This window comes from Carlito syrichta, unplaced genomic scaffold, assembly GCF_000164805.1.
Source record: "Carlito syrichta isolate Samal-C Ts95f unplaced genomic scaffold, Tarsius_syrichta-2.0.1 Scaffold101946, whole genome shotgun sequence".
Taxonomy (NCBI): Eukaryota; Metazoa; Chordata; class Mammalia; order Primates; family Tarsiidae; genus Carlito; species Carlito syrichta.
Genome location: NW_007046042.1, coordinates 29,620 through 38,737, shown reverse-complemented (window position 1 = coordinate 38,737; position 9,118 = coordinate 29,620). Strand labels below are relative to the sequence as shown.

Below are 9,118 nucleotides of genomic sequence, written 5' to 3'. Positions count from 1 at the left end.
GAGTGAGACTCCAACTCAAAATAAATAAATAAATAAAAAGAAAGAAAGAAAGAAAGAAAGTGCTGTGTGGCTGAGCATGGTGGCTCAAGCCTGTAATCCCAGCACTTTGGGAGGCCAAGGGGAGGGGATTGCCTGAGCCCATGGGTTCGAAAACAGCCTGGGCAAGTTGGCAAGACGTCACCTCTACAATAAATCAAAAAATTAGCTGGGCATGGTGGCGCACGCCTGTAGTTCCAGCTGCTTGAAAGACTGAGGCCCAGCAGGTCAACGCTTTTTTTTTTTGAGTTGTAATCTCACTCTGTCACCCTTGCTGACGTACCGTGGCATGCTCACCACAGCCTCGACCTCCTGGGTTCAGGTGACCCTTTCACCTCAGCCTTCCAAGTACCTGGAACTACAAGTGCACGCCACCATGCCCAGCTAATTTTTTGATTTATTGTAGAGACGAGGTCTTGCCATGTACCCTTGAACCCCTGGGCTCAGGTAGTCCTCTTGCCTCAGCCTCCCAAAGTGCTGGGAATATAGGCGTGAGCCACCACGCCCTGCCTTCTATGTTGTTTTTATCATGGTGCTCTCAGTTCAGAGACTGGCAAGAAAGATCACCTTGAGGAAGCGAACTGGGTTTTGTTAGGGCATAGGTAGGTAGGCAGGCACAGGGAACAGTGGCACTCCGCTCATTTGCTTCTGATAACCCACCCATTTGGTAGGTGTGAAAACTTAGGCCTTGGTTGTGCGGTGCTTAATGCCACCTAGCAGGATTTATGTCTACTATTTCACTTTAACCAACTGTCTGGTGAAACTGAAAAGCCTTCTGTCCATCAGAGGGCAGTGTCACACCTGGCTGGAAGAAGCCCTGGCGCATGGCTGGATGGGGCCAGCCTTCACCCAGCCCACACCGCGTTCTCCTGGCCTTCCAGGAGGGGGCATTGCTAAGCTGGCAGTGGATCGCCTCTCCGGCCTCCCTCTGCTGCCTGCCACCCCCAACCCCGCCCCCGTGGGGACACCTGGGGCTCGTGCCCTAGCAGACGCTCAGCTCCCTCAGGCTTTTTCTCGAACACCAGTGCCTGCGTCAGTGTTTTCCTAGATGATTGTTTCTTAAACAAGTCGTAGGACAACAAATCAGGGCAAATAATCCCAGTCACTTGGAGTGATGCACTAGTGCTCACCAAAACAGGTGCTGCCCCGAGCGGGAGCCGCACAGCCCGGAGGGGGTCATGGCAGCCTCCTGGCTGGGTAGCCCACGTCTCTCAGGTAGGTGCAGCCTGAGTTTCTTCAGGCAGGATGACCTGGCAGCGTTTCCACCCCACCCACAGCTAGTTTCGCTTTCCTAACGTTGTTAAAAAGTGCGTTCTGACTGAAGTAGGGTGGTTGGACAGCTTTCCACGTTTTATTTAATTTTTAAATGTGATCGTTGGTTTAAGATTTCTTCCTTCTGGTGGGTTTCTTTCCCTTTCTCTCAGGAAGATGCCAGAATGCTCCTCTTTGGCATTCGTCCAAAGTCCAGTCCTAATAGCTTTTGGACTGTGGTTTAATTTTAACCATAAAGACTTCTTTTGGAATAATTACTTTTTAATCTGGAAAGGGCCAGTTGGGTACAGAGCCACAAACAACCCCTGTGGGGAACATGTAGGCTAAATTATGTTCATTTACTGCTAGTGTATCTCTTTTTTATTTTATTTTATTTTTATTTATTTATTTATTTTGAGTTGGAGTCTCACTCTGTCGCCCAGACTGGAGTGCAGTGGCTGCTCCCGGCCACTGCAGCCTCAACCTGCTGGGTTCGGGTGATCCTTCCGCCTCAGCCTTCCAAGTAACTGGAACTACAGGTGCGCACTACCACGCCCTGCTAATTTTTTTTTGATTTATTGTAGAGATGAGGTCTCGTCAAGTTGCCCAGGCGGGTCTTGAACCCACAGGCTCAGGCAATCCACTCACCCCAGCCTCCCAAAGCGCGGGATTACAGGCTGAGCCACCGAGCCAGCTACGTATCTCTTCTTAAAAGGGGAGACTGATTTAGGGGGTGATGAGACTTGTGGACAGACAGGTGAGCTGGGAGGACTGTTTGAAGGTCAGCTTTAATCAGTTTCATGAAGTCTGGGGAACGAAGGAGAAACAATCGAGAAAGAAACCATCAAGTGGGCCCTGAGCAGCCACTAAGCTGAATGAAGCAGAGAGTTGTCCTGTGGGCAACCATGTAGCCTCTGTTTTCTGGGACAATCACAATTTCTGGGACAGAGACACACTGGCCCTTTGTCAGACTTTGCATCAGACCAGCACCGGTTCCCAGTCCCGAAAACGTGGTCCCCGGAGAGGCCTATCAGCAGCGGTAGACATTATCTCCCAGGAATGACCTGACCTGCGCAGCGAGGCAGAACTGGGGCCCCCCAGAGCTCTCTACGCTGGCCAGCACAGTTCTGATTTCTCTTCCCCTATGGTGCAAGCCCTTTGGTAACAAGTGCTCATATTTTAGAACCTTAAAAAATTTTTGATGCAGCAAGACAAAAACAGATTACCTACCTTTTGGTAGTTTTGGTGGCAAACTTCTTTGGCAATTAAAAAAACCAACAAAAATGAAAAGAAAATGGGACATGTGATAGAGAGCAATTCTAGAAAAAATGATTTATGCTAGTCCTAGCTGAGGCAAGTGAATTTGGAAAGACATGCTCGTTTAATAGAAATAATCTTTACCAGAAATTCAATTTTTACCAGAAATACAGAGCTCAGGCAACCTCTTCGGGTCCCCTCCCACTGTGGGAGCTTTTCTGTCCTCTCAATAAATCTTGACTTCTCATTAAAAGAGAAAAGAAATACAGAGCTCTTTTTTTGAGTAGAAGTCTCACTCACCCAGGCTGCAGTGCAGTGGTGTGTTCATAGCCACCGTAGCCTTGACCTGCTGGGCTCAGGTGATCCTTCCACCTCAGCCTTCCAAGTAACTGGAACTACAGGCATGCACCACCACGCCCGGCTATTTTTTGATTTATTGTAGAGATGAGGTCTCACCATGTTGCCCAGGCTGGTCTCGAACTCTTGGACTCAGGCAGTCTGCTTGCCTCGGCCTCCCAAAGTGCTGGGATTCCAGGAGTGACCCCGTGCCTGGCTTCTAGAACATTTACATAAGAGTGAGGACAGAAAAATCAGAGACTAATGATCAGAAGCTGTTACCAGTCTTAAATGAAAGTCAACAATCTGATTACTCAGTCAGTAAGAGATGAGGCTTCCATTGAGTAAAATCTGACCTTGTGCAGACTCTTCCAAGGACACATGCATAAAACCAGGTGTGCCCTGCTGGGCTGCACAGTCCCACAAAGCCACGAGTGACCGGGGCTGTGTCTTTCACAGCTGGTCCCTGCTGTGCCTCCTTGTTCAAAAAATGGATCTCAGATCAGCACATGTATTGGTTCTGCCCGGTGTGTGTTAGGAGAACGATTCTATGATTCATCATTTCTTTATTTTTATTTTTATTTTTTGAGTTGGAGTCTCACTCTGTCACCCATGCTGGAGTGCAGTGGCATACTCACAGCCACTGCAGCCTTGACCTGCTGGGCTCAGGTGATCCTTCCGCCTCAACCTTTCAAGTAGGTGGAACTACAGGCACGTGCCACTATGCCCGGCTAATTTTTTATTTTTATTTTTATTGTAGGGATAAGGTGTCGCCAGGTTGCCCAGACTGGTCTCGAACCCATGGGCTCCGGCAGTCCTCTCACCTCGGCCTCCCAAAGTGCTGAGATTATAGGCGTGAGCCACCGCACCTGGCCTTGATTTGTCATTTCTGACCTCATCGCAGCATCAGGACTCGGTGTTTCAGACATATTCTTGCCTCTGTAAGAAGAGAGAAAGCAAAAGTTCTACACGCCCAGAGGAAAACAGATGTTACAGAGATGAATAACAAAAAGAAATGAAAAGACAGCCAAGCTAATCTGGAGTTCCATCGCTGCTAAGAATGTGTTTCTGTTTCACCATACAGGTTCCAGCACAGCCGTCCAGCTCAGACCTGTGCTGTGGTGTCCCCGGAAGCCCCCTCGCCTCGCAGGCCTTTCTCGGATTCCACGGAAGGGAGCTAGCACAGATGGGCAGTTCTTTTCTAGTGGCGTCTCAGTCGACCTCGGGAGGGCAGGCCTGTGTCTCACCTGGTTTGAAAATGGGATCAAGAGCTTTGACACCTTGCATTCTTAGCATGACATGACGGTTTTTTGGAGCTTTCCTTATCTGAAGGTTTTTACCCATTCCACCAGCAGATGCAGGCTTGGGACTTGTCTTTTGTCCAGGTTCCATCCTCACAGGCACAGAAAAAAAGAAGAACTGAAGAAAAGAAAAACAAGGTCTGAAAAGCAAAGCTCACAGATAGGAGGCTCAGGTTATAGGGCAGATGTCAAGAGTCATGGGGTATTCAGGGGGTGGCTGTCAGCTAGGGAGGCTACCTGGGGTTGTGAGGAGACCATTTCTGCATTATTGGTGATTGAGAAATTCCCTCTAAGTACTCTACTCTTAGAGAGAAAGGAATGGAACCCAGGCCTTACATCGGAGTATTTGAGGTTGACCTAATTATAAGGTTGTCTGTGTGTCTGTGTAATTAATAGATGGTTCCATGATGCAGGACAGCAGGGCCATGCATAGCCCTGAATGTTAGCCACGCTATCCTGAGGCTCTGGGAAAAAAAACCTGCTAACGACATGGTCGATTGCTGGCTTGCTGTACCTTAGTCTCCAGGCTGGCATGGATCAGAAATAGAGGACATATTAGTTTTAAAAACTAAATGGTCCAGGCATGTTGGCACACACCTGTAATCCTAGTACTTTGGGAGACCAAGGCGAGAGCTTGGGCCCAGGAGTTCGAGACCAGCCTGGCAATATAGCGAGAGCCCAGGGGCCCAAGACCAGCCTGAGCAACTTGGCAAGACCTCCTCTCTATAATAAAGCCAAAAATTAACTGGGCATGGTGGTGTGCGCCTGTAGTTCCAGCTACTTGGAAGGCTGAGGCGCAAGGATCGCCTGAGTCCAGCAAGTCGAGGCTGCGGTGGCCGTGAGCATGCCCCTGCCCTCCAGCCTGGGTGATGGAGTAAGACTCCAACTAAAAAAGATAATATAAAATAAAAAACAGACTGGGAAGAGAGAGTATGTCTAGATCCAGCCATGGCCTAGCAAAGCCCCAGATGAATCCATCACCCAGCGTGCCTTGCGGGGAGCCCCTGGGGCTGTCATGGATTTGTAGTCACATGTGGGCCAGTCCTGCTGACAGGGTTGCTTCCTGTGTTAGACGTACCCTGTCAGCAAGACACTGTACACGATGGGTTTGCCAAGTCACAGCACATTAAGCACAATCTCTTTTAAGTTCAATTAAATTGATGTTTAAAAATGCTGTAGATAGAAAAATCTAAAAAGTACTATAACAAGCAGTGATTACTGAGATTACAGGGCTTTGAACTTAAGCATTGGAGAACTCTGTGGCTTTGTGGGAGTTAACCAGGACAGGTACCTGTCCCTTTTTTTTGAGTCAGAGTCTCACTCTGTTGCCCAGGCTGGAGTGCAGTGGCACGCTCATGGCCACCACAGCCTCGACCTACTGGGCTCAGGCAATCCTTTCACTTCAGCCTTCCAAGTAGCTGGAACTACAGGCATGTGCCATGCACCAGGCTAATTTTGTGATTTATTATAGAATTGAAGTCTCACCAGATTGCCCAGGCTGGTTTAGAACCCCTGGACTCAGGCAATTCTCTCACCTTGGCCTCCCAAAGTGCTGGGATTACAGGCCTGAGCCACCATGCCTGGCCCCTCCCTTTTTCTTCTCTTTTGCAAGCTCACAGCTAACATCATAATCTACCCATCTCTTACAAGAAGTGCACAGTTTGTAAGGGATACAGCACTGTTTAAGAGCTATTCCGGGTAGCTCAGGGCAGTCTAAGGAGGGAAAGAAGGAAATAAAACATCAGAAGGTCGGACGTGGTGGATCACGCCTATAATCCCAGCACTTTGGGAGGCTGAGGTGAGAGGATTGCCTGAGCCCATGGGTTCGAGACCAGCCAGGCAACTTGATGAGACCTCATCTCTACAATAAATAAAAAAGTTAGCCAGGTGTGATGGCACATGCCTGTAATTCTCCAGCTACTTGGAAGGCTGAAGTGGAAGGATCACTTGAGCCCAGCCGGTCGAGGCTGCAGTGGCTGTGAGCATGCCACTGCCCTCCAGCCTGAGCAACAGAGTGAGACTCCAACTCAAGCAAAACAAAACAAAAATCAGAAACCATCTTCAAATACCAGGAGTTATTATCCATTTCTATAAAACACTAGAGGTCAAATCGTTTGGGTTAGTTAACTGGGTGAAATCATCAACTGTGAGGAGGAAGCCCGTGGAACCTTCTGGAGGAAGTGGTCAGAGCTGAATACCCCATGGCTGCCTCTTGATTTCAAAGTGAAATAGTTGAACCCTGGACCTCACTGTCAGATGTAAAGAGTCATTCCAGATTTATAAGCTAATTAAACTAGTATTTTGGACTGTCCACACGTTTGGCTTTAGAGAAAATACACAGAATGCTTCCAGCCACACCTAAACCTTCACAAACCACTTCACTGACTGTGTTTTCTTTTAATTACTCAAGTGTGCATCTCTGTTATTTACAAAGTTTGATGAAGTCGGGGCTGGGGGAATTTGGTTGGATACCCTTTCCAGCACAGAGGGCTGAAATTCAACCCATCTTTTGACCAGAGACCACTAGAGCTGAGGACACCCCCCCAAATCAGTGGTCTTTGGCCAAAGGGGTCAGGGCTTTTGAGTTCATTTGTACCTTTTTTTCCTCCCAAATAAATGTTATTGTGTATATTTGAACTTCACTGACTTTGTGTCTAAATAATGTCTGGTTTACCTAAAAGCTTCCCCTCCCTGATGTTTTGATGAAATGAGAAGGCTACCTGGCGTGGTGGCTCACACCTGTAATCCCAGCACTTTGGGAGGCAGAGGCGAGAGAGCTGCCTAAGCCCATGGGTTCAAGACCAGCCTGGGCAACATGATGAGACCTCGTCTCTACACTAAATCAAAAAATTAGTCGGGCATGGTGGCGCATGCCTGTAGTTCCAGCTACGTGGAAGACTGAAGCGGAAGGATTGCCTGAACCCAGCAGGTCGAGGCTGCGGTGGCCGTGAGCGTGCCACTGGACTCCAGCCTGGGCAACAGAAGGAGACTCTGACTCAATTAAAAAAAAAGAAAAGAAAAAGAAATGAGAAGGCTCTAAGGCTCTCCATCTCTCCCTCCCTTCCTTGGATGTTGGTAAGATCAATGAGATAATAGTCAGAAAGTACTTTGAAGTACTCAAGAAGCGTGCAGCCCAACTCGTTATTATATGTGGGTCAGTTCACAAATCCTTACAGTCCAGAGTTTCTGTCTGCTGCCTGGGGCAATGCCTAGGAGAAAGGATGCCGTAGGTACGGTCCCATAGGGTACTGTGTGCTGGAGTTGGTCATTCCTGACTGTGACATCAACAAGCCAACTCCAAAAATAGGATAAATGGCAGTTCGGTCGCTTGTGTCACCTCATCCCACAAACACTGTCATCTCCAGGGTGAGCACATATTTCTAGCTCCTGTTCTGGGGACTTAATAATAGGTGGCATTTCCTCTGATGCACTTTTATGAGAGGTTTTCAAAGATGAGGCAGCAGGGAAGTGGTTAACCTGTCACTTGTGCGGGGAGGTGCCTGAGTAACAGAGGAGCGCTCTTGCTGGGGACAGCCCAGTTGTCTGACAGCCAGGAATCAGAGAACATCAAGGCCACCTCAAGCCTTGTAACCTAGATGTCACTGTGCTTTCTCAGCTGATGGTGTCGTGACCTGCTGCAGACAGGCGTGTGGTGAGAGGACAGCTATGTCCAGGGCAGGCAGCCCTTTCCACACCAACTCTCCCTTGGGCAATGGCTCTTCATAAACCTGTGATGTTTAGGGATTGTCACACTTCTCCTTCACTGTTCCCTTGTGGGTGGAAAAATGTTATGGCTGTGTACCCCAGAGGAAGAACCGTTTTCCTGTGAGGGTCATTCACCCACAGGAGAGCCTTAAGGACAGAGGAATCTTTCAGAGACGATGGTTACCAGGGAGGAGGGTGTTTGCAGAAGGGGACTCTGGCGTGCGCCGCAAATCCAGTGGGAGCTTATTAAATCTTTGTCAAGAGGAGACTGGCACTTGTCTGAGTGAGGAAAGCGGGGACAGGGTGGAGGCTGGGAGAAACCAAGAAGATGGAGCCAGGACTCTGAAGCCGAGAGAAGTTTCGTCGAGCTGATTCATTATACCAGCTCAAGACGTCTCACGTTCATTTGGTTGCCAGAGGTGTTCTCAGCAGAAAAATCTGTGACGTGCTGCTTAGGGCTTGACAAAGGCTTGGTAGCCATCACATCAGAAGGGGAGAGACAACAAGCCTCACACTCAGAGATGCATTCTTTTCTTGTGTCTGCCACTGCAATCCACCAGCGTGAAGCCAAGTGACTCTTATTGTTTATGTGTACACGTTTGGGCTGTTAGATTGTCTTCTGAGCAATCGTGGGTTTTGAGAATATGTTGGAGGGCCCGACATGGTGGTTCATACCTATAATCCCAGCACTTTGGGAGGCAGAGGCGAGAGGATTGCCTGAGTCCAGGGGTTCGAGACCAGCCTGGGTAACTTGGCAAAACCTTGACTCTACAATAAATTAAAAAAAAAAAAAAAATTAGCCAGGTGTGGTGGTGCATGCCTGTAATTCCAGCTACTAGGAAGACTGAGGCAGAAGGATCACCTGAGCCCAGCAGGTCAAGGCTGTGGTGGCTGTGAGCATGCCACTGCCCTCCAGCCTGGGCGACAGTGAGATTCCTACCCCACACACACACAAAAACAAATGTTGGTGAAGTGAACAAGCAGCAATTTTGGGAGCCTTGGTTCTACCCAGGCCCTGGTTTGGGACCACCCCTGCGTAGCCATAGAGCCCATCGCCATCCATTACGTGGCTGTCCTATGCCACAGGCTAACTCATCCTTCTACCCTGACCCTTGCCTGTTGGGCTCTTGCCCTGGAGAGTGTGTGTGCGTGTGTGCGTGTTCACATGCTTGTGTTCGTGTGTGCGTGTGTGTGTACATGCTGTGTGGGGTGGTGAGGAGGGAGTTCTCTGT

The 9,118-nt window shown here is 48.9% G+C and overlaps 1 long non-coding RNA gene across 1 annotated transcript in view; it reads left to right on the top strand.

The window, feature by feature from the left end:
- LOC103267102 overlaps positions 1 to 4,187 on the top strand; it is a 21,006-nt gene extending 16,819 nt beyond the window's left edge. Inside the window, exon 3 of the long non-coding RNA XR_504739.1 lies at positions 3,965 to 4,187. This is a non-coding gene — a long non-coding RNA (uncharacterized LOC103267102). The remainder of the gene's footprint in view (positions 1 to 3,964) is intronic.
- Positions 4,188 to 9,118: the final 4,931 nt, after the last annotated feature.